This window comes from Amblyomma maculatum, chromosome 9, assembly GCF_055883805.1.
Source record: "Amblyomma maculatum isolate TAMU_Amacu chromosome 9, ASM5588380v1, whole genome shotgun sequence".
Lineage (NCBI taxonomy): Eukaryota > Metazoa > Arthropoda > Arachnida > Ixodida > Ixodidae > Amblyomma > Amblyomma maculatum.
Window position 1 is genome coordinate 121682092 of NC_139352.1, and position 14525 is coordinate 121696616.

General features: G+C 46.7%; 1 pseudogene across 5 annotated transcripts; it reads right to left on the bottom strand.

Moving 5' to 3' along the window:
- Nucleotides 1-484: 484 nt before the first annotated feature.
- Nucleotides 485-13490, bottom strand: LOC146180277 (ELAV-like protein 1-B pseudogene; annotated as a pseudogene). 5 transcript variants are annotated; one of them, XR_014700803.1, is made up of 3 exons: nucleotides 13360-13389; nucleotides 12437-12461; nucleotides 485-2715 (listed from the first exon to the last, which is right to left on the bottom strand). The product of XR_014700803.1 is annotated as an ELAV-like protein 1-B pseudogene, transcript variant X2 (transcript). The 5 variants fall into 5 exon arrangements; XR_014700804.1 differs by lacking the exon at nucleotides 12437-12461 and having other exon boundaries at nucleotides 485-2521; nucleotides 13360-13490; XR_014700802.1 differs by lacking the exon at nucleotides 12437-12461 and having other exon boundaries at nucleotides 13360-13452.
- Between the last annotated feature and the right edge of the window lie 1035 nt (nucleotides 13491-14525).

Sequence of the window (14525 nt, forward strand, 5' to 3'; positions counted from 1 at the left end):
CCGCCAGCACCACAATTTAAATGTGTCAATTCTTTGGCGGTCAGCCTTCTTCACAGTCCAACTCTCGCATCCATACATCACAACTGGAAAGACCATAGCACGGGTTATACGGATCTTAGTTGGCAGACTAATGTCTCTTCTCTTTACTAGGCGGTTTGTACTCTTTAGTGCACTCTCTTCTAAGTATGCTTCTTTTCCAAAATTTACTTTTCATGAAAAGTAAACCTGCTTTTATTTTTCAGGCCGTTCAAAATTTCTGGAAACTTTGCACCGCTAGTCTCAGTACATGAAATAGTTAAACGCCCGCCTTACATGCCCAATCAAACCGACTTGAGGGTTGTGCTAACGTCGATAAGGAAGTGTTACATGGACTCTACGAGATTCTGAGTTACTACATAACAGCCAGAAGATGGATTTCAAAGACCGTAGAGACTTGCGAGGCTTCAGTGCCATAAGCAACAGTAAAGCAAGATGATGACAGGCCTTTTATTTCATGATCCCCCTGCTTCCAGGACAATGAGGCAGAGGAGCATTACCAGTTGATGTGAAATATAGGATACATTTTATGTACGTTCAGGCAAACCCTTAGATGTGCCTATTCTGACCAAGAGAATAGGCAATATAAATGACAAAAAGAAAAAAAAAAAAACAAGCCACAGAAGGGAGAGAGTACTTGCACAGTCACCATTCTCAGTCGATAATTCTTTCAAATTTGTAACAATAACAAATACAACAGCTTACGACACAACAGCAATGACACAGCAATCTGGAGGCAACTGCCAACTAAACCGGAAAACTAAAAAAAAGAAACTTGGCAATTTGCTACAAAAAGAAATGACACATCCTCACTACAGTAGCACATTCACACATGACAAAAAAGAAAACAAAATGCCCACACATACAATACAAAAAAATATTGGGAAAGAGTGATGAATGCATGAAGTTTCCTGCTTCCCCCAATGGTGCACAGTCTGTCAGCTCCATTACCAATCTGATTTTTGAGCAAGACAAACAGGGGTAGTAGGTTCCGCATATGTCCAATACATGAATTCGGGGGACAAAAATATTTATATATATAAAGCACATCAAGCCCCACCCCTCAAAACGCTACCAGCCCCTAGTGGCGGCCCGCCGTTTTCTTCTTAGCACGCAGGCGACATGTAGCAGCGCGAAGCCAATCCAGAGCGGTTCTCGGAAAAACAATTCAACAAATAGGGAGGGAAATAAAGAAAGGTGGGGTGGGGCTTGGAAGTGTGCCAAAGACAATCGTCAGGAGCACTGACTCTAACCCATGAGTACCAAGAAGTGCATCCAGAGTGCTGTATAGAGCTTCCCTGTGTAACCATTCTGAGCAGCACATTTGAAGCTAAGTGCTGCACTCTGGTTAGAACCTCTCGCAACTATCTAGCAGTACCCCTCTTTACTTTGGCTGCTTGAAGGAGACTTGCAGAGGCCGGCCTGCATAGCGGAACCCGTTCAGAGCCTCAATGGCCCACACGCAGTCCTGGTAGTTGGCCATGGTCACAAAGCCAAAGCCCTTGGACAGCCCTGTGGCCGTGTCACGGATGATGTTCACCTTGGTCACAGTGCCGTATTGGGCAAAAAGTTGCCAGAGCGACTTCTCGTCTGTATCGGTCCCAATGTTGTAGACAAAGAGCACGTGCCCGCCAGCGTCAGCTGCAGTTGGAGCCGGAGCCATGCCACCCATTGGATACTGGTAGGAGCCCGTCAGTGGGTTGTACCGATAGCGACCCTGAGCACCACGCATGGGTCCACCACCAGCACCTGGGGGTCCGATGAGCTGACCCTGGGCACCTCGGCCTCCGGGCGGCCGCAGCTTCTTTGAGTTGTCCTCTGCAAACTTGATCAGGAGTGGCTCGGTGGCACCCGGCAGCGTTTGGCCCGTCAGAGCTGCCATGGCAGCTTCGGCGTTCTCACGGAGATCGTACAACGCGAAAGCCACCCCCTTGTTGGTAGCACCCGAGTCATCCTTGAGCACCCTGAACTGGATCAGCCTGCCAAAATCAGCAAACAGCTTCTCGGCCTGCTCTGCTGGAAAGTGCTTGGGGATGCCACGGATGTAGAGGTTGGCGTGTTTAATGGTCTCGCCGCCGGGCCGCGCGTATGCCACCTTGATCTTCTTGTTCTGCAGCTGCAAGCCGTTGAGTGTCTCAACAGCTCTTGCTGCGTCGCCAGCTCCTTGGTAGTCAACAAAGCCAAAGCCATAGCTGTAGCCAGTTGCCTTGTGGCGCACAATCTTGGACGACTTTATGGGACCGATGCTGGTGAAAAGGCTGCGGAACTCCTCGTCCGTCAGGCTTTGGGGAAGGTAGTTGATGATCAGGTTGGTCTGGCTATTGCCTCCGTCGCCTTCCATGGCTTCGTCTTGTTCCAGTGTGCACGCTGGGTCAGGCCCTCGCTGTTCCGGTTCGGTTTCGCTTGCTCCCGCCTTGCCAGGAGCTCACAGGACTGATGGCTAGGCTCCGGAGGAGGAAAAAAAAAAGGCACTTCCTTCGAAGCACTGCAGCAGTGGATCAACCAGGCAGCGAGTCAGCGAACCGGCCAGGAAGACAGGAGGGCCCCCAACGTCAGCAGCAAGGAGCAGCAGCGATGATGGTAAAAGACGACGGATCCAAGCCGGTAAAAAAAAAAAAATAGCGAGAAAAAAACAAAAAAAAATTACGAAGAAAAAAAAACGGGTAAAAAAAACACTGGCTGCAAAAGAGCAAAAAAGGTGGGAGGGAAGGGGGGTTGGTTAACAGGTGTTTCCTTGCACAACTCAGCCATCACGTCAAGGCATAAAAAAGCGATGGGCATAGAGACTGCAAGAAAAAAGCAGGCGGCACAGGAGAGCAGGGCTGTCATGGAGGCTCCTACTGTTCCCTTGCTAACAGAATATCACAAGAGAGACATGCCACAAATACAAAATTTTCTAGCACATCAGGAAGGCAACATGCTACTCCCCAACTTGATAATAACAAAGATAAATCTGTCAATCAACAATTTTCTCCCTACAATGACAAGCACATGAAAAATTCAAAACGTAGCTGGCACGACAGCATTTCGAGCCAGTGCCAACCAAAAATAATGTGAACAGACCAGTTGCAAAACCTGCAAGACAGCTTCCCGGTGAGGCAGATCATCATTATCCTCAGCCTGACTATACCCACAGCAGGGCGAAGGCCTCTCCCATATTCCTCCAATTAACGCGGTCCTGTGGGAGCTGCATCCATTTGACCCCTGCAAACTTCTTAAATCTCATCCGCCCACCTAATTTTCTGCCACCCCCCGCTATGCTTTCCTTCCCTTGGAATCCAGTTTGTTGCCCTAAGCGACCATCCTCTAAAAGCACTGCCAAACTAGCCTCACTAGGTAGTGTTCTAGCGATAAAAGTTGCCAGGGTCAGTTTCCAATGGCAGCCTGTCCAGCGGAGCCAGATTCTTAGCACCCCTGCTGCGTCACAGGTCTGACCGCCGTTGATGACTGAGGCAGATATTTATGCACAATGGTGGCAGAACCTGAGTGTTGTGTTGCACTTTGTGGCGCATAAGCAACTAAGGCTATCATATGCCAAACACGAGGTTAAAGGGACTATGAAATGCCTAAAATGAGGTAAAGCAAATCGTTCGAGAGATAGGTACACCCTCACAAGTCGATTCAAAGGAATTTTTTTAGATAGCTTCATTAACACCGAAGATATTGGTGATTAAAAATGGCACTCCTCCACTCTTCCCTCAAAACTTAACACTTCGAGACACCAGAAAAAAACTAAAACAGCTCAGGAAGTCTGCCCCGCCTAGGAAACATCATCGGGTGATGCTTGGTTCGCAGACTTCCGGTTGTCACACCCATTTTTCATCGCCCACGCATTCATTGTTCTCTGCCTTTCCCTTCTAGTCTGTGCTTGCACAGCTTGTCTCGTGCCACTGCTTCTGCAGTTTCTTGACCTCTTAGAATTGTGTGCGACAGCAGCCCAAACAACCCGAGTCATCCGCGAGCACATGGGCAGGCTGCTGTCCACACCAGCTGCCGCTGCAGAGAAGCCCTTCCCTTCATATTCCTGTCCCATTGAGTGCACTCCTGCCGAGTATGGCTTTCTACAAGACCCGTTTCTTCTCTTGCACTGCCAGTCAAGCTTTGGCACCGTCTAGTGCGGTTTGACCGACAGCGGCCGGTCTCCTCTCAGAACGTCTGCATGGATGCTGGCAGACGAGCGTGCGAGTTGTACACGTGCAAACGTGCCGTTGTCGTTTTTAGCCAGAACAAGCGCTATTGTGACGAATGGCGAGAAGCATCTCTTGTGCATAACGAATGGAATGTACACGCATCGTCAGTTTTAGCACAGACTGATCTTTTCAAGAGATCATTACAAAGTTTGGATATCGGATTACAGGTGAGCACGAATTACTCGTCTGCGAATCTTAAGAATTGAGATTAACAAAAGTGTAATATCGCGTTTTTTTTAAAATGTCCTTTCGCACACCATTTAGGAAGTGCCAATGTGTAACATGCAAGTGTGTTTTATCTCGTGTACGCATCATCTAAGCCCGAATCGATGACACAGAACATTAGCAAAGCAGCTTGGCATGTGCAGTTCGGCAGCGCAGGTTGTGACCGATTTCCGCAGCTACACGCAAGAATTGCGCACAGGAGCATGCGAGAGATGCAGTGAAGCGGCCAATTCCAAAACACTGTCTGCCGTGGCTTCGACGCAAAACGAGGGTGTTTAGCAAACCACTATTTTCAAAATCCCTGACAAGTGAGAGGCTAAAAAATGCAGCTGCTGATGATAATGAACATAGACGAATAATCCCCAACAAAAAGCTATTTATTAATCATATCTGCAGTTTCCAATAGTTTCCAAAAGGCTGTTATTAGTGTTAATAGCGAGTAAAAACGGCGCCAGTTTAATGAAAATTAAGCGCACTGATGCCAGCCTCTTTGATACTACCAGTTGCGAAATTTCCTATAGGCCCCATGTATCAAACCACAGTGTTTTTGAATGGTCGGAATTCAGATGTATATAGGGTGCCTCGATACAAGGCACCCTAGGTCACAGCCGGTCTCGAGGGAGACTCCATCGCAACCAGCCGTACCTAGGTGTATAACAGTGGCGGCGTCCGCGGCAATTAAAGGAAACTGCGTCTAAGTTGCGAACTTTCAGATTGTTGATAAATGCGTAATCAGCTGGAAAATAAAATTACTTAAAGACTTGCAGAAGTGAAAAAAGATAACAGTCGTAGAGTTAAGTAAGGGGGCACACGAGTCTTAGAACGGTTGACAATGTTCAAACACTGATTTTGAGACACTCACTTTCTGAATGTTTACCCCTTGAGCACCTGCACTTAAATTATTAACACTGAATTCGGTCAGGAAATGCGATAAAATTGGCTTTCAAAACGTCACAAAAGCCACAAAATGCCCGCCGAAAAGAGCCATTTTGTTTGAAATTCCTGCGCGCGCCGCGGGCGTTGCAGCCAGCCGATTGCTGCCATCTTTGGGCTTGGTTTACAGCTGTTATCTTTGTGCCCAATTAGCGCTTCAAAATTTGCTTCGCCCAAGCGGATATACAGTCGTGCCCCGTTAATATGACCCGTTAATATGGACGACCCGAATTATGGACAGTTTTTCTGGGGACGAAACCTTTTCAATGTATTTATGCCTCGTTAATATGGAATCTCGCTGTCCCGACAATGGACAGGGGAAGAATGCGCGCGCCCCACATGGGCCCATGTATTTTTGTCTCGTTAATATGGACAGTGCTTGAAAAAAAAGCAGAGGAGCCCGAACGCAACTTAGAGAAGGACGCGCCGCCCGCGAACCTACGTGACAGCCGGTACGGCGGGATGCCTGAACGAGTCCTGTGGGGTTGGAAAGAACCAAAGCCTGCGTGTCGCCGTACTAAGGGAGGGGAGCGCAAGAGCGGAGCGGAACGTACACAGAAAACCGAGGGTCAGCGTAAGTAAGACCCCGAAAGGGGGGAACCAGGCGATTTCCGGGTGCAGCGGAAGTGCCGCCGCAGTCGGGAAAACAGCAACATGTGTTTGCAATAAATTCTGCTGAACGTGAACAGAGAGGCCGGTAAAAGCGTAAGAAAGAAATGACAGGAAGAAAGACAAGTGCCTACAGTGGCGATGGGAACTGAAGTTTTCTTTCCCAAAGCGCAATGTGTGTTCCATGAAGCCGTTAACGCATTTCGGTGAGAGTTAAGACACACTCACAAAGTAGAGCGACAAATGAAAGGCGACATACGAACACGCACACGGAACCGGGCGTCCCGTCCTGGACGCGCTTCCCTCTCATGCTCCTGGTTTTCGTCCCTGTTGCGCTGCCGAACTGACAATTTTTGCACCCTAGGCGGTCCGTATGTCGGCTTCGCTTTGAGTCAACGATGCGGCCTTGACAAGGTCTGAGCCCGTCGTAGTCGGCTAGCCGTCGTTCTAAACTGTACTTCGGCTTGCAGTGTTTGTTTTATGGGAACACATAAAAACGGCGCCAAGAAGACGGGATGTTCGACAGCCCTCTGCATAGCAGCTTGCCAACTTGACTCCCTTGCTTCCTTATAGAAACAGTACAAGGCAAAAAAAGAAAGAATCAGAACGGAAAGGCAGAAAGGTTAACTAGGCAGAAAGTGCACAGCATCAGGAGCCTGTAGCCCTCAAGTTGAGTCTGGCTTTTGGCAAGGCGGGAGTTAAACGCAAAAGAAACAGAGCTGAACATAGACGCAAAGAAATCTGTGAATACAAGCGGCAAAAGCCATCTCAGTCAATCCAAGCTGCGAGGGACTAGTATCGACAGCTCAGCTGTTTCCTCGCCTCAGGAGAATCTCAAGCAGCTACTTAGCGGCTACTTAGCTCAGTGAAGAGGCCATTTTGGAAGTGGCGGTGAGTAGAGAATCAGACGCTGATTCATCAGCCAGTGAGGAGTTTGTGCTCGAAAGTTCGACCAACACAAAGTCCAACATCACGGGTGTCATGGTAAGCGAGTCGCTTCAGACTGCACTGAAATTTTTTTAAGACAACAATGACAAGGATAATGCACTCAAAATTGTCGGTGTTCTGTGGAATTTTGAGTCCAGTGCACACCGTTATGTACAAAAGCAGTCGTTAATTACAATTTTCTTTTCTGAATAAAAACCTTTTTGTTTTTATTCATGACTCGTTATTATGGATGACTCGCTTTATGGACAGTTTTGGTCGGAAACCAATGTGTCCATATTAACGAGGCACGACTGTACACTGTAGTGCAAAGTTTTTCCTTGCGATCGAGATCCCGGAAGACAGTAGATTGTAACCGTGCACGTAATGGGCCTTTGGAAGCCTCTTCTCTTGTTACCCAGCATTTGAGGCACTGAACGAGTGTGCAATGTGGCAATGTGCAAGCAAACAGGACTTAAAATTTAACATTTCACTTTCATACAGAAATACTTCGAATGTAATCCAGATGCAGTCAGCCCCTATTCTAAAGCTCTCGTGAGTACACCCCACAAGGCCATCAGCTGTGGGGTCCCACCGAGCATGGTTCCTCAATTTTTACACGCTAAATGAAATGCACTTCCCAAGTAGGGATTACAGCCTCAATCATTTTACTACTTAATAAAGGCTCATCATTATTCACCGAAAGCACATTTCATTAGAAGGGACAGTGAACAAATAATTTGTCGCTGCCAGTGGGCGCATATGTGAGCCAACAAATGTCTCACACAACCTTAAAGGCACACTGAGAATGAAATAGAGTTGACCTATATAGACTAATCCCTGCAATATGAAATGCAATACACTATTCTCCCTGAGTGTTTACAACAGACAAAAGGCTTTAAGAGCGATATGCAATAGCATTAATGGACCGACGTCACCTTTCCTACTTCTCGTTTGCAAGCATCTGCTTAGCATGCAACTGTCCCAGCGAACGATTTGCTTTGGTCTGTACATCCCTTTCTTTTTATTCACAACGGCATTAACATTCAATGACACCACCTCTTCGTAAGTAATTTCTAACTAATTAGCATACAGTTAATTGCAGTTAGCATATATATATATATATATATCAAGATACACCACCAAGCCAGAGATCAAGACGTACTCACTACGTCCCCTTCTAACTTGGCTTCCAGGCCCGCGTGTGGCACAATAGTCTCACAGCTAAGAGAGGGGCCATGTTCAAGCCCCATCATCATCAGCCTGACTATACCCACTGCAGGGTGAAGGCCTCTCCCATATTCCTCCAATTAACCCGGTCTGCTAGCTGCATCCACTTGACCACTCTGAACTTCTTAACCTCGTCCGCCCACCTAACTTTCTGTCGCCCCCTGCTACGCTATACTTCTCTTGGAGTCCAGTTTGTTACCATAAGTGACCATCGGTTATCCTCTCTTCGCACTACATGTCCTGCCCATGCCCATTTCTTCTTCGTAATTTCCACTAGAATGTCGGTAACTTGAGTTATTTCTCTGACCCACTCTGCACGCTTCCTATTTCTTAATGTTACCCCTACCATTTTTCGCTCCATAGCCCTCTGGGTTGTCCTCAACTTAAGTAGAACTCTCTTGGTTAGCCTCCACGTTTCAGCCCCATAGGTGAGTACAGGTAAGATGCAACTGTTGTATACTTTCCTCTTGAGCCCCATAACCACTCTAATTAACCAAAATAGAAGGTTTACAAAAGTAAGTCTGGCTACCGTGAGCGGCACGCTGATCCCGCGCTGGCCGCCATATTTTGATCGCTCCATCCGTTCGTTTCGCGTTTGCCCGTCAGCGCTCACCGTTCTGTTCGCACTTTTAACGATTTAACCAAGTGTGCTGTTCTTGGACCTCTCCTCTCTGTCCCTGGCGGTTTCTGTTCACGATGCCTAGCGTATTTTGAAATAATTGAAGAATGTGTTCAAAAGTGTCAAATTGCTCAGAATGGAAAGCGATTGTTGCTGACGCATGAGTATTTGTGTATAAAAATATAAAACATCAAATAAAATAACAATAAATAAAGAAATGATAGAAATAGAATATAAATAAAATAGCTAAAATATAAAATGCGAAGAAAACATCGTGCGTGTGTGTGTATGAGAGAGAGACGCTATCGTGTTATACCTTTCACGACTGAGCTCAAGTGTCCCTCTAAATTTTTATAATGATATGATACAAATCTGACTTTATGAACACAGCCAGTTGCACCAAGCACAAACACTTCGCAGTAATGTGAGTAGACTTTTCAAATTTCTTTTCATTACAGCCGAGTTCCTCTTCCTCAGAGTTCCTTGAAGCTTCCCATGTCAGCGCTTTCATATGAGGTTACGGCTTCAAATATCTACTATCTGACAGAGGGAATAAAAAAGAAATCGGCATATTTACAAAATTCACTGAATTTCAGGTAGCTGTCAATTAGCGAACCATCGGGTGACTCGACAAAGCACACGAAAGTGAAGTGCACACTTCGTTATTTTATCGGCCGCACTGGCAGGTATAAAGGCACAGAATGCAAACCTGAGCTGCGCGCTCTGGACGTGGACCGGTCGAAACGGGCTGCACATGAGCATATTACAACACATTAGTGGGATGACATCTTTTCCTACTTTACTAGACGACGCGGGTTTGGCAGCCACTTGCTTTTGCAGCGTGAAACACGCACCTCGGGCGCACTAGACAACCATATTGCTCTCTGCACCAAGCACTACCATTTCGTATGACTGTGAAAAGTAGTTTAGGTAATCATGCCCGTGTCTTAAATCAAATACACAATGGTAAATGCAACCTACGTACAAATGTTTCAAAGAACGTATTTGCATTATAGCATTCATTATACATGCATTGCTCCTTCTCCCGTGTCCTCCATCCCAGCATAAGCTTATCCTTCAAGTTCACAAGGCTCCATAGCACGCTCTGTGAGCTAGCTCCCAGTCAGAGGGACGTGCAGTAATCCTCCACATGATGCAAGTGACAAAGCCAATTAGGACTGCAAACAAACATTCGCACACACGCGAATACCTCAATTCAGTGCACGTCTACGACGGTGCGCTGGCTGCAGAAGGGCACGCAGCAACATGGTGGCATCATTCCGAATAGAGGTAACAGCAACTGCTGTGAGCATTCCAATGCACCTTTCGGTGCATGCACAGGTTCCACGAAGGCGCACGTTGACAGCATACTCGATGAGAGGCGCGGGCGGACTGAACAAAGCATGGCCGCCGCGCGCAGTTTGTTTCCTTCACTAGATGGCGCTAACTTTTGTAAAGCCTCTATTAAATAACCACCAATTTTGGCTTCATTTAGACCTGTGCCTGGATTTGAAATTCAAACATTTTCTCAGGTTCCTCAGATTATTAAGGCCACAAAGGACACCTTCATCAGCGATGCCACTGACATTTCTGCAAAGCAGGGCCCTTATGCTATCGCATAAAATGGTATACAGCAGTCGCCACCACCAGCCAATTTGCTAAGGAGATAAGATTTCCTATTTTCTTAGCAATAAGTGTATTTGTGCCGCTAGAGGAACTGCAATGCAGCTGTCCTCAGTCCTGTCACATGTTATGCCTCCACTCCTTGGGGGTGAACATGGCACATCAAAGCAAAGTGGTGCAGATGCTACACTGCTCGAGCCCTAGCTGCCGCGTTCCAGTGCTAAAGGTGACAACAGTAAGCGCCACCTCTAGATTACACTTCACTTCCGATGTGCACCCACAACAGATGCTTTGCAAAGTGCGACCACGCTGCACCATGTTCACCCAAAGAGTGGATAACCCTGTGCAAGTGCGCACAAAGCCCTTGCAACTTTTTCTGGCCCGAACCTAGCATTCATAGTTTAAGGTGAATAAGTTGGTCCTCTATGCCACTTGATAAAAGCAGCAAATAACATTTCAGGAGTCAAGACAGTAGCACACTGCATGCCATTCTGCAGTCACCAGCACTAAAGAGCTTGCTACAAACTGAACTTGAAAGATAAAACAAATAAGCACTCCTGTGTCGACGCAAACAAATCAGCTTTGCAAGCCACTGGGCTGCAGCCGATCACCCCGCATGTTTAACTGTCACTTTCCCATGCTATTATAATTTGCCTATCAGACCCCAGACTCCAACCAAAGTGAAATTGAATGATACTCCTTCACATGCTTCGCACTTTTAGAAATCGGTAGCATTTTCTTCACACTTATCGCAAAAAATGGCAGTGTTTATGCGCCAAGCCTACCCATGACACATTAGGCATGAACTTTAACCTCCTATACTCCATAACACCACAATGAGCACTCTTTGCATCCGCTATGAAAAATAATGCCTGCTCTTCACAAGAGGAAATAATAGTTGCTTAGTCTTAATGCATCTCACATTTTCCATCAACTATACAGAGCACCTTTTTAGGGAAAAAGGATCGGATTCAGTGAATTTGTATGTTTGGCATGTCGTTTTCGTTCGTGTCGCATTTTCGCTGCCCCGCAAGCTTGCTAGCTGTGCCCTCCGCACTGTGCATTTGTTATGGAGAAAATGGTTCTTCGGGGTGGATTTTTTCTACAAGATCCGTACTGCGAAGATGTCCAGGCACGCGAAGCAAGCTATTGCAAACGTGTATGCTTGGAATAGAGCCCGTTTCCGCAGAAACCACTCGGCCACAAAACGAGCGCATAGTGATACGCCTCCTTTTTTTTTTCTTGCTGACTATGTGCGTAGCTTTCGCTGTGTTGCACCTAATGTATGAAACGGAGTATAGGGCACAACTTGCACCTCAACATGAGATGCTCTCACAATGGTGCCTCCAGTATGCACCCACTCAAAAAATGATGAAAAGGCAAAAAGACAAAACATCGGGAGGCATAAATGAACACCCCAGTACCGACAATGCAGATGTTCCCACCTGCGTGCCCTAGCTTAGCATGCCACCAGGCCACATTACTTGCCATCCATGACAACCCAAACAAACAACACTCCCTGTCCGCAATGACTTCCAGTGAGCCTTCTTGTGCATTTATTTCATTCAGTACACAGTGAAGTAAGATTCTCTCCTCTCACAACCATGCAAGCACAGGCTTTGAAGCGCATGACAACGACCATGGCACTTGCTTCGCAGTTTTTGTGCAACCACTAAAATAGAGGAGACATCATTTAAGAAATTTTCTAAGTCCCCAAATTGAACAGCACTTGTGGCTGTTTACACATGGCGAGAAACAACATAAAGCAAAGTTGAAATTTTCATTTCTGTCAGTCTCATCTCTTCATGCCCTTTTGGTCATTTTCTACACAAATGGCCACCACTAGCAAACGAATGTTGAATTCTGTACTAACTTTAAGAAAAAGATACAACCATCCCGATTCAAAAGTCAATTTGAAATGCGAAGGATCGACAGAATGTCAGGCTGTGCACGAGAAGGCTCACATGGGGGCCAAAATCGCAACGGGCGCACTTCTGATTGGCAAAAAGTTACACAAAAGAAATGAATATAGAAAAAAAATTCTTACAAAAAGATGCCCTCTATGTGCGTTACTAGAAAAGCAAAGGAAAAATACGTGTTATTATTCATCAACACTGGCACAGCGCGCACACAAACAAAAAAATGCAAACAAGCTTGATGCCGGTACAGCATCAATGTGAGCAACATCCGTTTTAGCTGAAGCCATAGACCCTCGCAAAAACATGGGGATGCGCTGAGAACAATAAACGCAATCGTCAAGGCTTCGGCGCGCGCAAGCAATCCCGAAAAAAGCGCGAAAACGGAACAGCCGCGGACACATGCGCACCTAAACGCAGGTAATCCAATAGCGTAGGCGTGACCGAAATGCCGCTTCAGCCGAACAGTGCGCTTTAAAATGAAGCGTTCTTATGAAGTCCCGTGTACCTGAACAAACCGACATCCCTGCAGCGACCGCACCAACCAAGGCAATGAATAACGAGAGCAGAAAAAAAAATACCGAGATGGCGAACGTGAAAAAAACAATCCGCATTCCCGACGAGCGCGGCCATAGGGACGCCAGAGGCTAAGCATGTTCAATGGAAGGATGCCGGCCGGATGCGCCGGCTTACTACGCGAATGATGCTTACTTTTAATACTGAACAGCGCGCAACGAGCGTCAATACAAGCGAAGGATCGATTCTCGACCATGCTGGCAGTACCGGCTTCCCGACAAAGTAGACGTCGCGTCAGGGGGCAAAAGAAAAATACAAGACTAACTCCCGCCGACGCTGCCGCCACCATAAACGTTAGGCCTAACGTGGTCAGCGTGCATTGGCGCCGACTCTTCTTTCGAAGTGAAAAACACACTCAAGCACCGATCCCAACGATGGAACTGTGGCGCTAGCGTGGGCACGGAAGCTATGCAAAGTACGAACATAAAATCCGAGAGAAAAGAGCGCTAGTTAGAGAAAAACGAAATGGGTTACTCACAAAGACAGAAATTCACGTCATAAACGCTGCTGCATGAATTTTCGAAAGCCGACTATTGGCCACCTAGTGGCACGGGGGTAAACCGTAAACATCGATAAATTCACCCCTGACTATACCTGACTGCTGCTCACTGAATCATCAAACATTATTTCTAAAAAAGATAATAGTCTCAAGCCTAACAAATACGCTCTATCCCGTTACTCATTCTAGAAATTGTTTGTAAAGATAAGCCATATTTAACAGTTCCCCTAACATATCATATTCAAAGGTTCAAAGTGTTCAAAGCAGATAAAAGCAATAAACCCTTCGTCGAAGTCAGTGAGTCATTTGTTAGTTTTGCCGTTTCACTTGGCTAAAGCGTATGAAGGAAAGACTGGGTTAGCACAAAACAAAATTTTGGGGATGTGGAGTCAGAAAGGTCTTATCTACGTTCCGCGAAAAACGAAACAAAAACCAAGGACAGCGATGTGATGCATCTCACTATGCAGATTGCGAAATGTAGCGCAATTACCCTTTTATTTTTTTTATTTTTGTATGCACTGCTGTGCCCAAGAAGCGCAGCGCATTTGATTAAAAACTCTAGAACGACAAGATTTAAGCCTTTAAGGCCGCGTGTAACACACTAGACTTTGTTTATTAGAATGCTCCGTCGCTTCTGCGCATGCGCTAGCTGAAAGGAGTGAGGAGAAACATAAGGTCTCTTCGATTTGCCTGCACCAGCTGCACTAATTCAAGTAGTGCAGCACCGCCGTGCTCGTTTTGCCAGTGCCGCGCGCGCCGTCTGCACTTCTCTCCTCGTTTTGTCAAGGTGCAGGGCTAGTTCTGCACGAGTTCTCGCTCACTCTGCACTCTCTCCAGAAGAGGTGCAGAAAAAAGTGCAGCATGGCGTACGCTCCGCTTGGCCAAGAGCAGACGACGCTGCGCATCGTTCTGCATAGCTTTTGTAAAGTCCGTCTCCTTCAGAACCCGGACGGTTCGCTGCTAACGGATCCGCAAATGGTTGCGCATACAAGGTAGTTGGGCTGCATGCTGGTGATTGGCATTTTGTTGATGGAGGAGCGGTATTATATGTAGTTGTGGCCACATATGTAGTGGTACGTGGCCGCGATACGGCACCATCGCGCGCGTTGTCCTATGTAGTATTTCTTTTTTTTTTTTTTTGTCGC